Source organism: Dipodomys spectabilis, unplaced genomic scaffold (genome assembly GCF_019054845.1).
Source record: "Dipodomys spectabilis isolate Male_0828 unplaced genomic scaffold, ASM1905484v1 ptg000123l, whole genome shotgun sequence".
NCBI classification, from domain to species: Eukaryota; Metazoa; Chordata; class Mammalia; order Rodentia; family Heteromyidae; genus Dipodomys; species Dipodomys spectabilis.
Genome location: NW_024870800.1, coordinates 869,743 through 893,139, shown reverse-complemented (window position 1 = coordinate 893,139; position 23,397 = coordinate 869,743). Strand labels below are relative to the sequence as shown.

At 39.1% G+C, this 23,397-nt stretch overlaps 1 non-coding gene across 1 annotated transcript; it reads right to left on the bottom strand.

The window, feature by feature from the left end:
• Positions 1-3,430: 3,430 nt before the first annotated feature.
• LOC122115645 lies at positions 3,431-3,537 on the bottom strand. The gene has a single exon (XR_006148827.1). It is a non-coding gene; the product is annotated as a U6 spliceosomal RNA (small nuclear RNA).
• Positions 3,538-23,397: the final 19,860 nt, after the last annotated feature.

Below are 23,397 nucleotides of genomic sequence, written 5' to 3'. Positions count from 1 at the left end.
CCCTTCACCCATGGTGCAAAAGAGTTACCTGGAGGGTGAGATCAAATCACAGCAATTACAGAAATACTGGCCCCAGTTCCATGACAGTGGCTTAAGTTTTTTAATGAAAGCAGTTATGTTCATTAAGTTCCATAAAGAGCATTTTTTAAAAAAGCACTGTAGAATTTTGTACAGCTTTTCAGACATCCTTACCTTACCTCCAAAGTGCTTCTCTGAGCACTACATTGTTTCTTTTTTTGTACATTTTTATTGCAAAAAATGTTGTACAGAGGGATCACAGTTACATGAGCAGGGTCATGAGTTCATTTCCTATTGAGCATTGTTGCCTCCTCTTTGTTTGTTTTCCCCCTACCATCCCTTCCCTCCCATCTCCACAACTACTCCCCCTGCAGAGCTCAGTGACTTTTTTTTATTTTTGGCTGGCACGGGGTTTGAACTCAAGTAGTGGCAACTCTGCACCTACCCTCACATTGCTACAGATTTACCAAGACCCTGAGTTCAAATCCCAGGCTAAGGAAGGAAACTGGCAGAAATTCCAAACTAGAGAGGTTTATTTCTTTTTAATTTAGTTAAATAGTTAATTAATTGTTTTATTTATTCTTTATTTTGCCAACCATGGGGCTTGAACTCAGGTTGTGGCAACTCTGACTCAGCTTCCATCACCCTAGGCTGTGGTGCAGTCTCTGGACCCATAGCCGATCCTGGGATCCTAGGCCCTGAGGGTTTGCAGGAAGAAATAAAGTAGGATACCACAAAAAGTGGCAAGCTTCAGAGGGCTGGGGTATTACGTCTTTTTCTTTGCACCGTGGGTCTGAATGACAAGGCTGCAAAGTGGACATGACCTGCCATTGCTCGTACATGCAAGGCAAACACTCTACCCCTGAGCCACCTCTATTTTCTCATTCCTGGAAGAAGCTGCACATGAAGACAACAGTGATCCTCATTTTCAGTCTGTACATTTGAATACGGAGGAACATCTTTCCTCGGCTCTCCATCAATTCCCAACTTTCCAGTTAGAATGACTTAGAATAATAAAAATGTAAAAAGAGAAAATAAATCATCATGAAAAAAAAGATGCAGAAAATTCACTGTATTTTTCCCACAAGTTCAAAAAATATGAAATATTGGGGAAATACATGGACACCTTATTCCCACTGGCACTGAAAGTCTCTAGTTAGGCAATTCTGATGAAGATGAGTAACAAAATGAAAAAGTGAGAAATCGTATCAATTGCAAGAAAAAAAAATGGAGTAGGATCAAGCAAATTTCTTCTTTGAGCTGCTGAAAATAATCGGCTTAGTAGAGTGTTCTGACTACCTTCCATAAAGGCCACTTATGTGAATACTAGGGATGACAATGAATATACCCCTCTTCATCGGGAAGCCTACAGTGGACACTTATACATTGTCTATGAGTTGGTGGCTCAAGCAGCAGATATTTATGCAAAAATTGTTAATGGCTGGACACCCCTGTGCAGTGCTGACTCGTGTAATAATACCAGTGTGGTGTCTTTCTTACTTCATCATGATGCAGATACCAATGCCCAAACTAAACGCCTCTTGACTCCCTTGCATCTTGCTCCTGGGAATATAGATAGCAAAAATACACTGGATCTCCTTCTGTTGAAACATTATATCAAACCAGGTCTGAAGAACAACTTGGAAGAAACTGCCTTTGATATTACCAAAAGGATAAGTATGCATCACTACCTCTTTGAAGTTGTGGAAGGCTGTACAAATTGTTCTATTAAATTGTAATGTTTCGGTTAAGTTTCTTTTCTTTTATCTTTTTTTTTTGTTGAATTTTATTATTTTACTGTGAAAACACCATACAGAGGGGTTAAAATTACATGGGCAAGGTAATGAGTACATTTCTTACCAAGCATTGTTGGCTCCTCCTTTACTTCCCCTTCCCATAACTTCTCATCTCCCCCCTACTCCCCTCCCCCCTCACTAACCCTCCCCCTGGCCAAAGTTGTAAAGTTCGTTTTTCTACATGACATCTTGTATATCTCATTGTTGCAATGGGTCAACCTGTATCCCTATTTAAACAATTTGATTTTTTCCTTCCCCTCCACAAATCATACCAACACCAAATACAATTAAAGCAGGGGTTATACGGTGGTAGAGGGACATACAAAGCAACAAAGAAATCATCTTATAAATATGTTAGAAACAATTGCAAGAAAGAAAAAAAAAACATTTGAATCCTTATCTTGGGGTTCATTTCACCTAACATCAACTTATCTGACCATTTCTGCTTGTCTCAGACATATACTAATTATTGCAAATAAGGGAAACCATAGGATATATGTTTCTTTGGGCCTGGCTTACTTCACTTAATATATTGTTTTCCAAGTCTTTCCATTTCCTAACAAATGGGGCAATGTCATTCTTTCTGAGGGAGGCATAAAATTCCATTCCATAGGATTCTATTTTCTTAATCCATTCATCTACTTAGGGGCATCAAACAAGACCATACTAAAGCTATCAGAACAACTATGTTCATTGCAGCATTATTTAGCATAGTTAAGATATCAGTTATGTTTCTTAAACATCAAAATGCCAGTCCATTCTTTGTGTCCATACAAAATATTTTCACAATCCAAATAACAGCAATATCTTAATGTAAAAATTCCGTGGAATTTTTCCAAGTGAATTGCCTGGCTTTGATGTCAAAATGTATTTGAGTTGTTTGTGTACATCTGTAATGATTTCTGCACAGTTTAAGATTTTTTAATCAGAAATAATTTGATCTTATCTGTTGAAATGAGTGGTACAGAAACTAAAGATATTTCTGGTTCTTTTCTGAAAAAAGTATATTTTAAAATATTCTATATTCTGTGTTTGCATAATATCCATAATCTATTTCATTCTTTCCTAGATATACTTTGAATTCAACATTGTTTTATAATATATATATTTATTAATAAATGTGTCCTTTCAGATTGCATTCCATATAGAAAATTTAAGATTACTTTTTTCTAGGTTCTTGTTTTTGTTTTTGTATTTTGGTCCAGTCGTGGGCCTGAACTCTGGGCCTGGATGCTGTCCCTCAGCTCTTCAGCTCAAGGCTAGCACTCTACCACTTGAGCCACAGCGCCACTTCTGGCTTTTTTTTGCTTATGTTGTGCTGAGGAATCGAACACAGGGCCTCAAGCATGCAAGGCAAGCTCTCTACCACTGAGCCACCTTCCCAGTCCCTTTTTCTAGGTTCTTATAGTAGTATGTTTCTTTGGGATAAAATGACAATGTTAACTAATTTCAAAAGTTTTGTAAAGGTTATTCTATATAAAGGCCTTTCTAAGGTGAAGATTTAATACGCTGATGTCAAACTAATGCTTAATTCTAACACTTGCATATATTGTTACGCTTGTAATTTTGCAATCAACTTCTTAATAACTGTTTTTCATTTCTGCAACTGAAGAACGAAAAATATGGAATACTTCACATATTTCCATATTATCCTTGTGCAAGTGTCATGTTAATCTCTGTATTGTTGTAATTTGGGTATACGTACTACTGAAGCAGGTAGTATCCTCTAAATTTAAGTAATTAATGATGCAATCTTTATACAGGCTTATATCCTTGGGTGCCTATTTGTAGCAAGGAAACCTTATTGTTCCTAACAATACTATTGATCTTATTTCCCTAAAATAATGTGTATAGTGGAAAAAAATTATATTGTTCAGTCAATTGCTCACATTTGTGTTTTTTTTGTCAATGACAATTTTAAGGCTTTTTCATTTTAGATTTGATCATACTTTGAAGCACTTATAGCTAGGTCCTAAGGTGATGGCTTTTTCAAGTACTTATTTATGTAACTGAGTTAGCTTTGTGGAGCTAATAGTTTCAAAGTAAGCCTTGCTTAAGAGCTACTTCTAAACTTCTCCAGCTTAAATTTTCCCAAATGAGGTCTTACTGGCACAAATGTCTACCTGACCCTTTATCCTTCTTCCATGTAGGAACAGACGAACCAGAATATCCTACCCTGACAGCATAGATTGTCTTACTGGAACAAAACTAATCTTAGTTACAAGGGATCATAGAGAGATGAACAGTTCGGACAGAACTGTTCAGACTAGAAGGTATTTTATCAAAATTTAAGTGTTTATTATACCTACCATTTCAAAAGTAGGTTAACGCCAAGGTGAAAAAATTCTTCATATGCATGATTTCCTGATGTCTGGCCTGTCTACCTTCCAACCAGGCAGGAACTTACACTACTGACTTTCTATCACCAAATATTTCCATAGCTCCAGGAGAAGTCCATGTTTCTCCTCATTATTAGGCCTTAAATTGGTAATGTTTTAATCACAGTGTTTCCTCTTGCCTCTACAAATGCTAAAGCTTTAGGTCTAACTCTACCTAACACTGAGGTACAGATAATGCAATAATACTTTAAAACAGAGTTGTCTTTGATACCCTAACCACAACAGAACAATGCAAAACATGTGCCCTTTTTATTATATTATATATAGTTAGATATTTTATATTTATATGTGCTGATTTCATATTTCACACAGTGAACCTTAGTAAAATAAATTGATAATTTGACAAATAAATTGATAATTATTTATTCCAATAAAGAGAATTGGAATATAAATAATTAGGTTTAGAATACATACTAGAATATAAAAAGTATCAATGTAATGTCTTCACTATAAACTTGTGATACCTTCTAAGTGTTCTTGTTCTTCTGAATTCACATGGTAAAAAAAAATGTTGTTTTCCTCTAAACTATAAAGGATTTTACTCTGCTGCTCTGTTTATTGTTTTAACTCGCTGGTTCCAAACTGTTTTTCTCCATATTTCTGAAGCATACCTATTGATTATACGCAAATTTTTCTGATATCATGTATGCAAGATATTTTTCTTCTGCAAAATGTATGGGTTCTAGGATCCCATGTCCCAGTTACCCACATCATCAGATAACAGGGTCAAGACTTCTCTACTAGGCCCAGGCAACCTGCCAATAGAAAGTAATTGAAGATCCATGTCAATTTCTCATTTCCTATAATATTTCAGGGCCTCAATTCCTTGAGAAACAGGAATTAGCAGTAAGCAATAGTGAAATGCAAGTCAACTTAAAATGAAGGATGAGATCACAAAATCTAAGAGAAAGTACTGCAATTCAAACTTTCAATTTACAGATGACCAGCCCATATGAGTGAACAAGATCACAAAGTGTCACAAGATTATTTTTAATACCCCTCCCCTAATGATTAATGAACAATTTCAGTCCAGCATAAGTGGGCCAGAAAAATAGCTCCTGGAACGATAGATCCACAATTGGTCTATAAAGGCCAGGAAAACTTGACTTAGAGGTCAAATGTAATTCACAAAAAAACCATTAATTGAGAAGATCCTTATTGCTTAATAACACTGTGAGATGTACAAGTTGCCATGTCAAAAACAAACTTTACAACTTTGGTCCGGGGGGGTGGTGGTGGGGAAGATCAGGTCGGGGGAGCAGGGGGAGGATGCGAAGGGATGGGAAGGGGAAACAAAGGAGGAGGCTACAATGCTTGATAAGAAATGCACTCATTATCTTGCCGATGTAATTGTAACCCCTGTGTACAGTATTTTCGCAATAAAAAAAATACACAGGTACTTCAGTAAAACTTGATTCTGTGGTATAAAAATATTGTCATTCTCAAAATATTTAATCTCCTGAAAGTGTATTCTTTTTCAAATAAACTTTGAAACATCAAATTCGCAAACCAGGTGCTAGTGGCTCATGCATGTAATCCTAAATACTCAGGAGGCTGAGATCTGAGGATCACGGTTCAAAGCCAGCCCGGGCAGGAAAGTCGGTTAGACTCTTATCTCCAATAAACCACTCAAATATCAGAAGTGGCACTGTGGCTCAAGTGGTAGAGTGCTCCCCTTTTGCTGAACAGCACAGGGACTGTGCCCAAGCCCAGAGTTCAAGCCCCACGACCTACCAAAAAAAATCACATTCACCAAAATAACATTTGACAAATAGATGATACTTAGTGGCAATAGAGTTACAATAGAGTTACAATAGAGTTGATTTACTTACCCAGCACTAATGCCAATCAGGTTCAACCATTCATTAAACTGTAGAAATAGTACCACCCACCGTCTGTGTTATTCATTAGGTGTCTTTCAAAATTTGTTAAATATCTCAGCCTCCCATATTTCAAACCCAAACGTTACCTAATAAAGTAAATTTCATTATTTAATAAGGTACATTTTAAAAAGTCCCAAATAGTTGCCTTATCATATGTTATTTTATGTTTTCCCTATCTGTCTAACATAGTAAGTCTTGAATATGGGTACTCATCAGAGATGTGACAAACATAAAATCTGTCTTTCATTTCTATCATATTCCTCTATAATATTAAATTTTAATTTTCTTTTTTCCAAAACTTAAATGTAGTAGAAAATATTATCCCATGTATAACAAAATAATCACACACCATTGTACAAAGCCATTTATAAAATTGGTAGTTTGGAATACATTCTAAACCATTTTTAAACTTTCTTGTTGACTAAAGATTAATCTTCCAAATGGATGAGAATTAAATCATGTCTAGGTGCTTCACGTCTCCAGTCTTATGAATTCTTATAGCAGATGAATGAATTATGGAAATATAAGATGACATAAGTTCAAGTATATACAGGATTGAAACTCCATGGAATGTATATAAACCTTTTAAACTATTAGCAGACAGTTTAACAGAATGATTATCAGGAAGTTGAAGCCAGAGAGGAATAATAGTAAATACATAGAATGAATGAAAAATGGAACAAGGGGCAAGTACAGCTAGAATATCAATGTACACATGTGATAAAGGAAGTGGTAAATCTGAAATAAATTTTGGAGAAGGAGTTGGTTGACAATGATAGGAGTGAATCTGATCCAGGAGCATTGGACAGTTAGATGGACATATTTAACTGTAACACACTTGCACAACCTTTTGAAATTCAGTGAAAAATCACACAAAAATTACAACCAAACAGCAATCTCTAGAGAGTATGAATATGACCTCTCAAAATTTTAAGCAGTTAATGAAGGGAAGTCTTGGGACAAGCAAACAAAATTATTCAAAGAGGGCAGTTTGGAGTAGGGGAGAAATTTGAACAGATTTAAATAGATTGCCTCAGGTTATAAATCAACTTTATCTGCTGCAAATGTTATCTTTCTTCTGTGAGTTCTCTCTGTCTGAACTGGATAGTGCAGTCCTGAGCCACACTTGATAGCTTGTGAAGATAGAATGCAACAGAAAAGATCAAGAACACATTACTCCGATGGAGAGAAAACAATTCTCTATGTTTTCTTTCGTCTCTCTTCACTACTCTTTCTTCACACTTTTAAATCAATTGATTTTGAGTTATATATTTCCTTCTTTGTTCTGGAAAAGTAGTTGGTGAAAGTAATTCACTAAATATTATTTGCCATTTCTTTTATCATGCTGTTTACTTGTTCAAGGGAGTCCATTAAACTTCACCCCTGCATTTGGTTGCCATAAAAACCCAACATTGATGATAATCAGGACAAAATGTAATGTAAAACTTTGTCTCCAAAAAAACCAGTCCAAGAAACTGTGATCACAAATATTTGGATATCCTTTTTTCTTTTTTCTTTTACCTTGAAAGTCTTCTTGTGTTGGGCTGGGAAGGTGGCTCAGTGGTGGAGCGCTTGCCTTGCATGCTTGAGGCCATGAGTTTGATTCCTCAGCACCACATAAGCAAAAAGAAAAAAACCGGAAGTGGCGTTGTGGCTCAAGTGGTAGAGTGTGAGCCTTGAGCTGAAGAGCTGAGGGACAGCGCCCAAGCCCAGAATTCAGGTCCCACGACTGGACCCAAAAAAAAAAAAAAAGAAAGAAAAAGAAAGTCTTCTTGTGTCTAAAGTGCCCACAAACATAAGTACTCCACCACTTTTTGGTTCAATCACTTCTAACCTCAAAGATATGTTTTGCTAACAAGATGCTAAGAGGAAACCGCAGAATACTCCACTTTTATCTTCTCACTTAAGAGTGTCCTTAGATATCATATCAGGAACAGTGAAATTATTCTTTGCAAAATTATTTCAATAGATTATTTTTCTCTTAGTCTTGCATTTGATCAACAAGATGTATGGCAGAGAATAAAGTTCAATTACCTATACCTTGGATGGCAGTGGCTGTTACAAAGGACAATGCTTCTATGTCCTACTTCTATGTCCTCCTCTTAGCTCTTGCCTGATTTCCAATTAATCACAGCTTCTTGGCTCCAAGTCTAGTGAAGCTGAAGGATTCTAAGGCCTCCCCCACTGCTACATCTTCATGGTTTCTCCTTTAAAACTCTTTTAAGTTGCCTCTTTGGATGTGAGATTTATTTTCATGTCTTCACTCAATCCGTTCTGCATTTTAGTGAGCCAAATTGGCTCTGTAAAATCACTTTAGGTAGCAAAAATATTACAATTTATATCAAAAAGTTTTGGCCTCCCTCCACTGCTGAAGCCAATTTTCTTAGCTAGTGCTTCTAAGAACACTGTTTTCTTACTTTTTCCATGTGCTCAATTCTTTTCTGAACCAAAAACTTTTTGTCTTATGTAAAAAGAGAAGTCTTCACTATCTCATTTTAATAAGGATTTATATTTGTGAGCCAATTAGAAATGTGAAATCACTGGTTGGAAGTATCCAATCAGATTTTTTTCTGTGTTTCAGTGCTTCACGTGCAAAGACATTGTGGAAAGTATTACAAACCAAAAGTGTAAACCCAATACCTTTTTTCATTGTGGAGGGCATTTTCTCCCTAAGTATTTTGACCCAAATTATCTTTTTCAGAGAATTACTGTTTGGTAATTAAAGGTCAATTCTCAAATTTTGATGTCTTTTTGTAAAGAAATTTGAATTAAATTGCACTATAACCTTGTTTCACACAGTGAGAGAATATTTCCTGGGTAAGGACAGTTTTCAAGGAAAGCTACAGGATTTACAGCAAGGTTTCTGAGGTTTGTTTGTTTAGTGTGAAAATGAGTCATCTTCACTCATATTGCTCCCTCTCCACTAAATCTCCATGGATTTCTTTGCATGAAAGCCTATTTTCCCAGGCAATTTTAAATTTTCTTAATAGGCTACGTTGTTTAAAAGTTTGAACAATTAAAATTTACGTGTCATATTTTTAAAACTCTTTTGAAATTCCTTTATCAAAACTGCGAATTCACCAATCCTAATACCCCCTTACCATGAAAAACAGTTAACATGTTGTTTTCACGATATATTGTCCATGCAATTATTATTTTCCAGTGGCTTTGTTATGCATATATATGACCACATAAGCTGATGTTGAACAAAATGAACTCCAAGATATGGAATCAGAGATTATTATTTGCGGTTCTTGCTTTTAATGTATTATGTGATTTCTATTTTCTTTGGTTTTTCCCCTTTGGTTTATCCCTTGCTGTATTTGATTTTGGTACCCTGTGTATTGTGTATACATTTACCTTAATTAGGGAAGGGAAGAGGAACATCACAATGGTGACACAAATGACAAAGGCCAAACCAATGCATTAACAATACTCACAAGACAATATGTAGTAAATATACATTACAACTTGTGAGGGGTACGTAGGTGAAGGAAAACTGTGAGAAAAGTGAGGGAGGGGGTAACAAGTTTGAAAAGTTATGTATTCACTACCTTACAATTACTGTAACCCGACTGTACATCACTTTGACAATAAAATTAAATTTAAAAAAATAAGCTGCATAAAATAAAATTTCACTGTATTGGTATAGTTAATATTATTCTTTATATAGTAAAATTTTAAAAATCAATACTATTTGGCATCTAATATGATTTAATTACCCTTTCTTTATCAGAAGGTCGTCAGCTTGAATGTTATCCAACTAGACAATATACTTCACAATATACTTGCATATTTTGGAAAAAAATAAATTTAGTACTTTCATACACATAAAACGGAAAACAGTTTAATTCTATGGAAACCCATAACTTTTAAAATTAAATAAGTTGTTAGGAAAGAATATATGTGTTCTTCAAAATTCCTATGACTAATAACTACTCATTTTCAAATTCTGAACATTCCATACCTGAGAGATTCAAAACAGTACTTGTTTTCATGTTATGTAATTCTGCAATAGATGCAGTTTCCAATGGTTTGTTACACATTGAGAAGTCAACAGAAAAATAGCCACATTCTTGTAGAGGATAAAACTATGAAGCATCTGTAATAATTCTTCAAGAGTTAGCAATCCCAAGCTTTATGCCATAAAGTCATCCTAGCCCAACAGTTTCCAACTTGTAAGGTGCACCTTAAAATTTCCTTATTTTACATCATGAATAACTTATCTCTACTGTGAAAAAATACTGCACCTCTGGTATTGTGATGCCCTCCTTGTTCTGCAAAGAACACCACAATAAACTCAGTTGCATCAATTTTCCCCCAGTGGTATTCTTGAGATCAGAACTCTTGCAAATATTATTTACATTTATACTTTTTTAACTATCATAGATATTCAGGATACTAAGATCAGAAGATTATGGTTCAAAGCCCATCCAGGCAGGAAGGTCCCTTAAACTCTTATCTCCAATAAACTTCTCAGAAAAAGCCAGACACAAGTGGCACTGACGTTGAAGTGATAGGGCAGGAGCCTTGAGCTCAGAGACAGTGTCAAGGCCCAGAGTTCAAGCCCTAGGTCAAACCAATAAAACAAAAACAAAAATTGGGCTAGGAAGGTGGCTCAGTGGTATAGCGCTTGCCTTGCGCACATGAGGCCCTGGTTTCGATTCCTCAGCACCACATAAGCAAAAAGAAATAAAGCCGGAAATGGCGTGTGGCTCAAGTGGTAGAGCGCTAGCCTTGAGCTGGAGAGCTGAGGGACAGCGCCCAGGCCCAGAGTTCAGGCCTCAGGACCTGACTCCCCCCCGAAAAAAATAAAATAAAAATGAACCCAAACCAAGCATTTTTCTCATTGTATACAGAGACATATAATTAACGAAATTGCTTCCTGTGTAACATATAAGTAGATGAAAGAAGATGTCACACAATTATTCTCTTCATACCATGTTATACCAAAACCTCAAAAAATGTTTTTTCTAAATTTATAAATTAATATCATCCATTTGTTGGCAACTCTGTCTAGATTATTCACATTATCATTTTATACATGAACTGTTGGAATGATCTATTAACTAAATTCTAATTATAACTCTCTTGAAAGAATATTCTAGGCAAACAGAATGCTAGAATCATTTGTGAATTTGTCAGTTAAAACCTCTATTTAAAAAGAATTTTGCAACATCCAATAGAATATGGAATTACAAAAAAAACAAACTATTTATTTTGAACCTAAATTATAATTTTGCAAGGTCCACAAATTCCTACATTAGATGAACTGTGCTATTTCTCCGGGCTTAAGTTTTGTAAACCTTCATCTTTTCTTTGGCATCCAACAGAATGACGCTTACTTACTTTTTCAAATTTTGGATGGGAATCACAAGGTATTTTGCATCTAATAATGTTCTTTAATGAAGAGAGATTTAAAATACAACTGAGGATTATATATCAATTGCATTTCAATAGGAAACTTGACTTCTCAAAACATAATGACAAAATTAGCCCAAACTTCGAACTGTGTATTACTTTCTTGTAATTTGGTTTGTTTTATTGAGAGAAAATTATACTACCTGGTCCAGGGAAGGTATCACTATGTAATTCCACTCTCTAATCTCCTGTCTTAGTTTGAGTGCTAGAATTCCTGGCTTGTATCATATTGCCCAGCCATAGTTTGTTGTTTTATTTAATCTAGAAACACACTAGCAATTCTGAACTTCTCTGATGATCTTATCCATTGACTATTCAGATTGTTTATGTACAATTTTGAAAGATGTTCTAACATTTGACATAGGATATGAACATTTTCTGATGCACATGCAAGGGTCTCTGATTCATTCCTCCATGGATCCGATCCCTTTAATAATGATTACTTGACTTTCTTACTAACTCTGGTCCCTACCTATGTAATAGTCTCAAACTTTTTTGAAGAAAGTTCACTTGAGGACTTTTTAATATTAAAATTTATCACTTGATTCTAGTTTTACGCAGGACATATTTTCTATTGCTTTCTAAGTTTTCTGCATATTCTGAGAGTTGTTTCATTTGTGTATTCATGTGTGCACATAAAAGTGCCTCTGTGTGTATGCGTATGTTTGTGTGTATGTATGCAAAAGCCTCAAGCTCTTATTCAACAATCTTGCTCATGAGTGGTATTCCATGACTTGAAATGTTTTTCCAATTCAGCTTTGGCTGGTTAATTATAGATAGTGTCTCAAAGACTGTTCTGCCCAGACTGGGTGCAAACTGAACTTCCCAGACTCCTTTACATCCTTAAGTTTTATTTTTCCAGGAGTATCAACTTTTAAACTACAAACATTTTTGTGAGTGTAAAGTCTAACCTGTAGCCCAGATTTTATCTCAAGAATTCATATAAAGATAGATGAACATACACATTACATATGCTGAATGTACACTGTTAGAAATGTGATCTTCATCTAGGTGGCAGTGAGATCTGAGTATTGAGGTTCAAAGCCAGCCCGGGTGGGAAAGTCCCGGAGACTCTTTTCTCTAATTAACTACAAGAAAACTGGAAGTGGCACTGTGGCTCAAGTGGTAGAGCACTAGCCTGGAGCTGAATAGCAGAGGGACAGCGCCCAGGGTTCAAGTGCCACGACCACCAACAACAACTATATATATATATATATATATATATATATATATATATATATATATATATATACATATATACATATATGTATATATATACATATATACACATATATACACATATATATGTATATATATATATATATATAGGAAATATAAAGAAATATGATCTTTGCCTCCAGGTTCATTGCTAGTATAATCCCTGCTCTTTCAAGATGGACTTTTTTTCCAGTTAAGTCCATTCTCTTATATCTGACTGGCATTGAACCAGAATCATACTTCTATTCTACTTTTTACAAATTTGCACGATTGGACGTGTGATTTAGAAAGGGAGTGGCCTCATACTTCATGTTCAACTTAGGAGAAATGCTTTCTCTATATCACTTCTGTAAATCTACATACTGAACTTGGCTTCATTGTTTCAATGTTGTCTTATTTGTACAGCCTTCTATATTGTATTGAACCCTTAAACAAAGAACTTCTCCTTCTCCTATTATTGCTATTGTTTCTCTTCCTTTTAACTCTTGTTCACTTAGAAAATAATGCACAGCACATACACTCACAAAAAAAATGATCTGAGAACCCTCTTCCCATTTAAAATTCGCCTTAATTTACAGAGCATTTATGAAGTTTGAACTCAATGTACTCATGGATAATGTATTTATAAGCAATTTAAATTTCATATTTTCTCTTTACTAAGTTGTCTCTGAAACACTGCTACATGATGTCCAAAGGTGTCCTTGTACTTTTTCAATGAAGCCAGTAAACATTATACCTCAAGCAACACCATAAGTTGTTACTGGAACTACTACTGGATGTGGAAACTGATCCCAGGAGAAGAATTGAACGTAGAGGTATGACAAAGTTCAAGTTAATTTGTGCTTTCCTTTTTACTGTACAATTAAAGGATCCAAGGCTTGAGGGAAACTCTGTCCCTGATTTTTCGAGTGTGCTTTTTACTCATATAAAACTTGTTTGTAAACTTCTGGTTGAGAGTATTACAAAAGGAAATAATGTGCCATTTGAGGTCCAGCATAGAACAAAAGAAAATAACGTTGTTTTAAAAGTATTCTACTGCAAAGAAAAAAAAGCATGGAGATTTTAAAGTGCTTTAGAGATGGACATTTCACTCCTGAGATGAGTCTCTTGTTGCAGGATGTAGTTATCCATTCCTTTAGTCTGGTCCTGAATTCTCCATAGCAATAAGGATTCCAAAAAAGCAGGATCCAGTGAGTTTAATCAGCAAAAGCAGTCCCTTCTCAGACCAGTACTCCTTTAAGGAGGGTCCCAAAGAAATACCTTGGGTTTTTTGTTTGCTTGCTTGTTCAGTTTGTGCTGGTTCTGGGGCTTGCTCCCAGAGACTGGACCATGTCCCTGAATAGATGTCTTTCCTGCCCACCTGCCCCCAAAGCTAGTACTTTACTGCTTGAGCCAAACCTCCACTTCTGGACTTTTTGGTGGTCAATTATAGATGAGAGTTTGACAGACTCTCCTGCCTGGGTTTGCTTTGAACTGAGATAGAAAGAAAGCCAAGTGATGGGCTGAGAATGTGACTGAGGAGTAGAGTGCTTGCCTTGAATGCATGAGGCCCTGGGTTCAATTCCTCATCACCACAAGAGCAGAAAAAGCTGGATGTGGTGCTGTGTCTCAAGTGGTAGAGCACTAGCCTTGAGCTGAAGAGCTTAGGGACATTGCCCAGGCCCAGAGTTCAGGCATCATGACTGGCTAAAGAAAAACGCCAAGTGACATCAACTGCATCAAGACTTCTGTTTTGAACCAAGAAATACTAAATGAAGTTTATTATAAAGCTAATATTTTATAATTTTTAAAAGAAGACAATATGTCCAACCAAGAAGCCATAACTTAAATAACTCAGCAAAAGTAAGTGCACTGAATCATTTTGGTATTATTTTTTTCTGCTTTGCAAGATTACAATTGACCTTGTCCTTCCTTTTTGGGGAAACTTAAAGTCATATTTGCACTTTTTGTTGGTCGTGGGGCTTGAACTCTGATCCTGGGTGCTGTCTTTCAGCTATTCAGTTCAAGCTCAGTGCTCTACCACTTTAGCTATGACACCACTTCTGGGGTTCTGGTGGTTAATTGAAGATAAGATTCTTATGGACTTTCCAGACCAGGCTGGCTTTGAACCGCAATCCTGTGGTCTCAACCTCCTGATTAACTAAGGTTACAGACTTAACCCACCAGTATACAGCTCATATTTCCACTTAGTGCACTTAATGACACTATGTAGACAAATAATGGAAATTTGAATCAAATGATGACATGGCAACTTTTCAGAAAAATTGAGGTAGCAATAAATAAGTCCTCCTATTCCATTTTGTTACTTTAATGACTCATGAGCTATGGAACCCTTACATTAGCAACCCCTTTCCATCTGTGTAGGTGTATTTAGTATTAGGAGAGACTGAGATTTTTAGAAACCAAAAGGGATCAGGTATGGAAAAACAACATAGGAGGAGATACATTTATCACACAGAGATTAAGAACTAGCCTAAGAGATTTAGAATGCTAAAGGCAATGAAGAATAAGCCTGGTTGATAACTAGTTCTTTAATAACCAAAAATGGTTCCCTAGAATGGTTTCTGGTATGCACTATTTACTATCATTTGTTCCTTTCTTCTAGAGTTATTCCTTCTCTTGTCCCAACTGATAATTTGCCTCTGCCTTTTTGATGCCATGACTGACCAAAAAGATTTCCAAATCTCATTTAGACTATCCTTCTCATTGTGATTAGCAGTGACCCCCTCAAAAGCCTGGAATCTTCGAATTTCCAGAATTAATCTTCACCTGACATCTAAGCACATTCCTAGCATTAATTGTTGTGACCTAATGAACAAAACTTTTTTTTTCAACACAGTATCCTAATATAGGTAAAGCACATGAGTTAGGGAGTATTGTCAGCTATTAGTATGGAAGGAGCAATATATATTCCAAGTATGGATTATTTATTTTGCATTTACTAACTAAATGTTTTTTTATGTTTTTTGGTTTGTTTTTTTGCCAGTCCTATAGTCCCTGGGCTTAAACGCAGGGCTAGGGAATTATTCCTGAGCTTTCTCTTTCTCTCATGGCTAGCACTCTACCACTTGAGGCACAGCACCACTCCCAGTGTTTCTTTTTCTGTTTATGTGGTACTGAGGAATTGAACTCAAGTTTTCATGCATGGTGGGCAATCACCGTACCATGAAGCCACATTCCCAGAGCTCTAAATGACTTTCTTAATATGGTATTATATTTTCATTCCATAACTATGTATTATAATTTTGGCCAGTTGCTAGAAAAGGACGTAGAAAACAATATTAAGTCCAATAAGGCTGGATGGACAATGAACAACTGTCACAGTTTAGCCAGGGCACAGAAGGGCTTACCTCATAGGGCTGGTTCAACAGGCTGACTGAGACAGTTTCTGACCCACAGCCCACCTCCAAAATGAGAGGGCCACCTTGGGTTCCAGCCACATAGGGACACTGGGCCACCTCTTCAGCACACATTCAACCAGTTCCTGTCAGAGAAAGAGAGAGAGAAAAGAAGTCGGAATTACAATTAAGCCGGGTGCTGGTGGCTCAGGACTATAATCCTAAGTGTGTGAGGTATGATGAACATGGTTCATAGCCAGCCCAGGCAGGAACATCCAGGAGACTCTTATCTCCAAAGAACCACCAGAAAACTGGAAGTGGCACTGTGGCTCAAGTGGTAGAGTGCTAGTCTTGAGCTGAAGAGCTCGAGGACAGCACCCATGCCCAGAGTTCAAGTCCCACGACTGACAAGAAGTGGACTTCCCACCACAAGAAGTGTACTGAATACCACACATTCTCGTAGGAACCATGGCAAAGAAATCAGGCTGAGCTTTCTGTCAACTGGAGGTCATGAGTTGGTCACCTGGCTTCTCCGTGCCTCATTTTCCCCAGCTACAAAACTGAACACAGTGAAGGATTTCCTTCCTCATGGGAATAGGATAATGATGAAAGAGAATCATGTTTTGTTTCATAATCCCGTACATGTCACACCACTAATAACAGGCCCCATCTGAGCCCTTTCCCAGTTATCTTACTGTCGTATGCTCACAGAATTGCCAAGAACCTTATCTGACATCCGCTCCCTCTGTGCCTGACCCTGCTCCAGAGATCCCCCTTTATTGATCCCTTGTTTCCTCACAACTGACCCAGGAAGAGACTGAGGTACAATGGTGGAGGACCAACCCAGAGCTTTACCGCTGCTGTAAACTAAGTTTGGGACAATCATCTAAACCGATGACTGAGCATGGTGCTATATGTCTACCATCTCAACTAAGGAGGACCGGGCCTCGTGGAACACACCTGTCATAGATAGGAGGACCACGATCCAGCCCAGCCTGAGCACATATTGAGTGAGTCTCTATCTCTGAAATGCCCAAGACAGAAAGGCTTGGATACCGTGGTAGAAGACCTGACTGGCAAGCCTAAGGCCTTCAGTTCAAACCCTAAAAACCAAAAAGAACGAGAGTCCCAGTGGCAGAGGCTCATTTGTATAATCTTAGCTACTCAGGAGGCTGAGATATGAAGATCACAGCAAAAGATTTAAAATAGGTTTGGCCTCACCCATCAGAAGTCATGATGAGAAAACCCAGAGTCTGACTTATGCTGGTGCACTCCATACCAGCAGGGCTCAGATCCTTACTAAGTGCTGGCCATGCTCTCTGTCCGCCTGGGAAGCCAACCCCTGTAGGCCCCATACTCAGGTCCTCCCAAGCTCCAGCTGCCACCAACCAGGCCCAAAGGAGTAGACAGCTCCAAGGCACAAAGGTCCCTTGGTCTTATAATTTAGTGTTGCTGAGTCCCCTTCAAGCGTCTCACACTTCCAGGCCCCCAGACCTCAGCCACAAAACCCATGCATCCCCCAAATGTAGCAGGCAGAAGTTACCAGAGGACTCAGCCTCTTATTAAACCCACTTCTACACACACACACACACACACACACACACACACACACACACACAAATCCAGACCAGTGACAGAAGACTCCTCCATGCAGCACCTGCAGTTTTCCAAATGATCACTCACCTGAGCACAGTCAGATTATACAAGGAGGAAGATGATATCTCTCTCTCTCTCCTTCTCTCTCTCTCATGCACAGACACAGACACAGACACAGACACACACACACACACACACACACACACAGTCTCAGAGCAGTGCCTCTCCAGAGTTTGTTGGTTCCTCATGTGGGACAATGTACAAGCTGGAGCACAGGGGTTCCCTTAGAGGAATCAGGGGCTCCCACCCAAGTGGAGAACCACTCTAATGATGCAGCACACACACACACACACACACACACACACACACATACACACAGATTCATAGCAGTGCCTCTCCAGAGTTTGTTGGTTCCTCATCTGGGACAATGTACAAGCTAGAGCACGGGGTTTCCCTTGGAGGAATCAAGAGCTCCCACCCAAGGGGAGCACCACGCTAATGATGCAGCGCCACCCTGCCTATCCCTTTCTCCAGGGCCAGATCCTTGACTCACCACTCACCAAAACCCTAGGCCAGGACGCTGGGTGAAGGAGTCCCAAGACAAGTGGCTCCTCAGAGCCAGGAGAGGAAATAATCAGGGGCTCATGGTGACCCCAGAGGGGTGTCTGACCCCAGGTGGGAGCAGTATTGGGGAAATGGATGGGGTCCTATAGGCTACATACATGGACTTTATTCCCTACTTCCAGCATACATGCTTCTGGGCCACATGGTAGATTCGTGGGAAGGACAAGGAGACCAGATGGACTGGGAACACCAGCAGAAACTGGCAGAGCTGGGAAATGTGATCACTCTGTGAGAACTGTTGACAGTTGGGGGAGGGGACAGGCTGGGTATATGTGTATGTGTGTTTGGGGGGGGGTGTTTCTCCCAGATATTCACATTCTGCTCTGACCCCCAATACTCTCACTTCCCTAATGGGCTCTTCTGGGACCCTCTCTTCAGGTGAAATTGTGACCTAGCACAGAGGACAAGCGCTCACATAGCACGAGAGACCTATCTTCTGCATCCAACACTCCCAACCCCCAGAAAAAAGGGAAAGACCCAAGAAGGCAGATGTGGAGGTGCTGCTCCCCACTTCTGACTAAAGCCACCAGGTTCCCACCAGGAAGAGGAAGCGTGCAGATGCATGGCTGTGTGGCTCCCACTGCTCAAGGCCAGGGGCTCTGTGGTGCCCCCTCCTCACCCATCCCTACATCTCCCTGTTTCCTGGGACACTGGCAGCTAGGGATGGGGTGGGATACCCTGCTCAACACCCACTCCCACCCCCACCCCTGGGGCACATTTGTGGCAGAGCCCTGGCCAGAGTCTAGGGCATGGGGGAGCCGGAGGTCCAGTCGGGGGAGGGGGGAAACATGTGGTGTGGGGGTCACAGGGGATGGGCCCAGGAGGAGGCCACTCACATGTGCTGCTGGGAGAAGCTGTTGGAGGCAGCTCTGGGTGGGTTCGAGCAGTGAAGGCAGTAGCATGGCAAATACTCAGGCCTGGAGCAGAGACAGGGGGACCTGGACCAGGTCGGGGCCACAAGCCTACCTGTGGCATGCCTTCACTTGAGGACTCCAAGAGGTGCCATGGGTCCAAGCAAGCAGTGCTCGGTTTGAAATGCAGTGCCACACGGAATGCTGAAGGGGACCGGGGTGTGGGCAGGTGCGTGGCGGGGCTGAGCAAGGTCTCTCCTCCTATGGCTTGAGTCTCTTGATCACCACTCAGCCACCACTACCTTCCTCAAGAGTTGGTAGTGGTGTCAACCAACAGAGGAATCCCAGTGCTATCAGGCAGCATGGAATTTGGGTGTGACCACCATCCTTATATCCCATTGGTCAGAAAGAACCATGAAAGAATGGGAGTGTGGCCGGAATCCTGTGATGCAGGCAGAATGGGTAGAGTGAAGATGACAATGGTTCCCCCAGCCCCTTTCCCAGGGAACTCTGTCCAATTCAGTTGGGGACAAGAGGGTGACTGGCTTTAGATTGCTGTGTATGTCTGTTTGTTGTCAGTCCTGGACCTTAAACTCAGGATCTAGGCAATGTCTGTAAGCTGCTTTTGCTCAATACTAGCCCTCTACCACTGGAGCCACACAGCTCTACTTCTGACTTTGTTGACATTGAAGTTGGACAGGGGTCTCAAGGACTTTCTTGCCTAGGGTGACTTTGACCATGATCCTCTTATCACAGACTTGTAAGTATAAAGGAGGACTGCTGAGAGCCACTGGTGCCTGCCTAATCATTGGTCTTGCTGATGTTCTGGCACAGACCTGTGAGGTCTCTATCCTCGGGTTGAAGTAGTGGGAGCTGGAGCCCACAGTAAGAATCCTGGTCTTGCCACCTTCAAATGGCAGGAGAACCTAAGAAACTCATTCTTAGCCATAAGATTACCCATGGAATGTGATCAATGTCAAGATTGAATGAGTAGTTCTTGAATGATTCTAGGATCAAATTATACACAATTATATCCTAGGACACTGATCGATTTTAGTTAATACTTCATTAAGCATTTAAACAATCACATTCATTAAATGGAGGCAGAATGAAATACCTAAGAATTCAACCTCACATAGTATAAAGGTGCAATTTTTTTCTGCCAGGATTGGAATTTGAACTCATTGTCTGGGTAACTCTGTTGCACTGTGTGGGAAGGGGAAGCTTGCCTCCTTGAAGTCAGGAAATTCAAGTCTGTTCTTTAGTCCTGAATTGGATCCCCAGAACTAAGAAACATCCTATTCATGTACATTTTAAATATATGATTTATATTCATATACATATGTTCACTCCATATTACACTCAGTATAGTTATTCTTTTTTTGTCTTTTTCTTGTATTGACCGTTTATTTTATTGACTATTATGACACATAGAACATTGATTACATCGATTACATAGGATAATAGGTCTGCATATGTATTCCACTTTATACTTGACACCCAGGACTTTCAAAGAAAAGGAAAAAAAATGTGTCACCATCAGCTTCTTACTCCACAATTAATTGTTTGGGAGTCCTGGCATCTGAACTCATGGCCTACAAGGCCAAATTCATGAATGGGTGAGTGTCAACACTCCATCCTGGGGCAAATTGAGCTGACAGGCAGTTCCCAGGACCTGAAATCAAGCCCCAGAGGTTGACAAAATATGAACAGATTGACATGCGGATGACAGTACACTAATAAAAATATGTTTATATAGTGCCAAAGATGTCTATACATTATTCAGTTATATAGACTACATTCCTACAAATTCTGGGGTATTTATTATATCTCCATGTAATTAATGTTATTGTTTTCATCCTTAGTAAACTATTAATTAAAATCAGTGTCCTGAAATTATTGCGTTCCTGTAAGTAATAGTATTCTTTTAATGCTTCATAAAAATTAAATAAAATCAATCAGCTTCTGCAAATCATCTTGCCTAATTTTATAGGAGAATCATTCACGACCAACTCATTCAACCTGACATTGATAACATTCCTATGGATGGGAACGAGTCTCTTAGTATCTCATGCCATTGGTAGGTGTCAGGACTGGGATTTGAAATCAGGGCCTATGTTGCCACGTGGTCCTATGGTTTCCCCGATAGTCCACCAGTCTTCAGCAATGCAAGGTAAAATACTCTTTGCAACATCGGACCCAGGAGGGTCACCTCACAAAGGAAGAAAACATAAAAAGGCCATCTCCACATTTTTCCTGTAATTTTTTTTCCCTTCAAGGCCTAGGGATCTAGGATCCCAGGATCAGCTGTGGGTCCAGTGGCTGCACCTCAGCCTAGGGCGATCGAAGCTGAAGCAGAGTTGCCACGACCTGAGTTCAAGCCCCACTCTGGGAAAAAATAAAATAAAATAAAATTAGCTCCCTGGATTGCAATTTCCACCATTTATTCTGCCAGGTTTTGGATTTGAACTCAGGGTCTGGGTAAATCTGCAGTGGATGAAGGGGAAGCTCACTGTACTTGAAGGTAAGAATTTCAGGCCTGTTCACTAGGCCTGAATTCAAGCCCAGCCTTTGAAAACATACTATTTATATAAAGATAGGCTTTGTACTTACCTATAGATGTTCAGTCCATACAAGTTTGTTGTGGTTGATCCTTGTATTTGTTGTATTCATTTATTTACCATTGATTTTACTATGATGACACCCATTCCATTTATTACATTAATGACATCCTATCACATAGCATCTAGATTTGTAGAAGTGTTCTCCATCATGCCTGACACCCAGGACTCTCAGAGAAAAGGAAAACAAGTTTCACACTCAGCTTCTTACTCCATGATCCAATTGTTGGTAGTGCTAGAATCTGAACTCATTGCCTAGCAGGACTAATTGGCAAATAGGTCAATGTGAACACACCATCCTGTGAGCAACTAAGGAGGAAGGCCATTCCCAGGATATGACATTGATCCCCATGGTGGGCCACAATAGTTATAAATTCATTGTTTAAACATAGGATCTATATTTACATATATGTGTGGACAGCATCTCGTGTTTGGTGTACTTCTTATTTTGTGTCTTATCCATGGAGATATTGTGTATTTACTGAGTATGGTAACAGATATAACAGTGTTTACATGGATGACAACCTATTGCCATGTCTATAGGGTTTCTTATGCTTTCTCCATCCTAGTTGAGACACAAAACATTCGCAAGACAGGAAAATACGTGAATCGATTGGCTTCTCACATCAGGATTCATATTTTCACTGTGTTGGGATTTCAACTCAGAGCCTAGCAGGCCCAATTGAGGAAAGGGTCAAGGTGAGGACACAGGTCTGTGAGCAATGAAGGAGATAGGCCATTCCCAGGACCTGACATCGGGTGCCAGGGAGGGCCAAATAGTCATAAATTCATAATTTAAACATAGGATCTATATTTACATACATGTGTGGGCAGCATCTTGCATTCAGTGCACTTGTTCTCCTTATTTTGTTCCTAATTCATGGAGGTATTGTGTATTTTATTGGTGACAGGTAAAACTGTGCTGACATGGATTACAACCTGTTCCCATAGTTATAGGGTTGCCTATGCATTCATTTTCCATCCTAGTTGAGATCCAGAACTTTCACAAGAGAGGAAAACATTTGCAACGACTGGCTTCTGACATCAGGATGAAACTTTTGTCAGTGCTGGGATGTGAATTCAGGTCTGGGTAGCTCTGTTGAACTGTGATGGAAGGGGAAGCTCACCATCCTTGAAGACTAGAATGTCAGGCCAGGTCCAGGGCCTGATTTGAAGCCCAGCACTGGACAAAATAACAAGCCCACCTTTTTAAAAAATAGGATCACTCTTTACCTACAGGTATGTTATGTAACTTGCATTCAATGTAGTTATTCTTTTTATTTTATGTCTTATTCATCGATGTATTGTATGTTTTATTGAATATGCTGACAGATATAATTGTGCTGACATGGATGTCAACCTATTCCCATGGCTATAGAGTTGCCTATATAGTATTGTCCATCTGCGCTGAGATCCAGGACTTTAACACGACAGGAAAACAGATGGATCAATTGGCTTCTCACATCAGGGTGAAGCTTTTGGCCGTGCTGGGATTTGAACTCATGGCTTAGCAGGCCCAATTGGTGAATGGGACATGGTGAGCACACCACCCTGTGAGCCATTAAGGAGCTTGGCTGTTTCCAGGACCTGAGATCGATCCCCCCCAGAGTGGGGGCCAATATAGTCATAAAT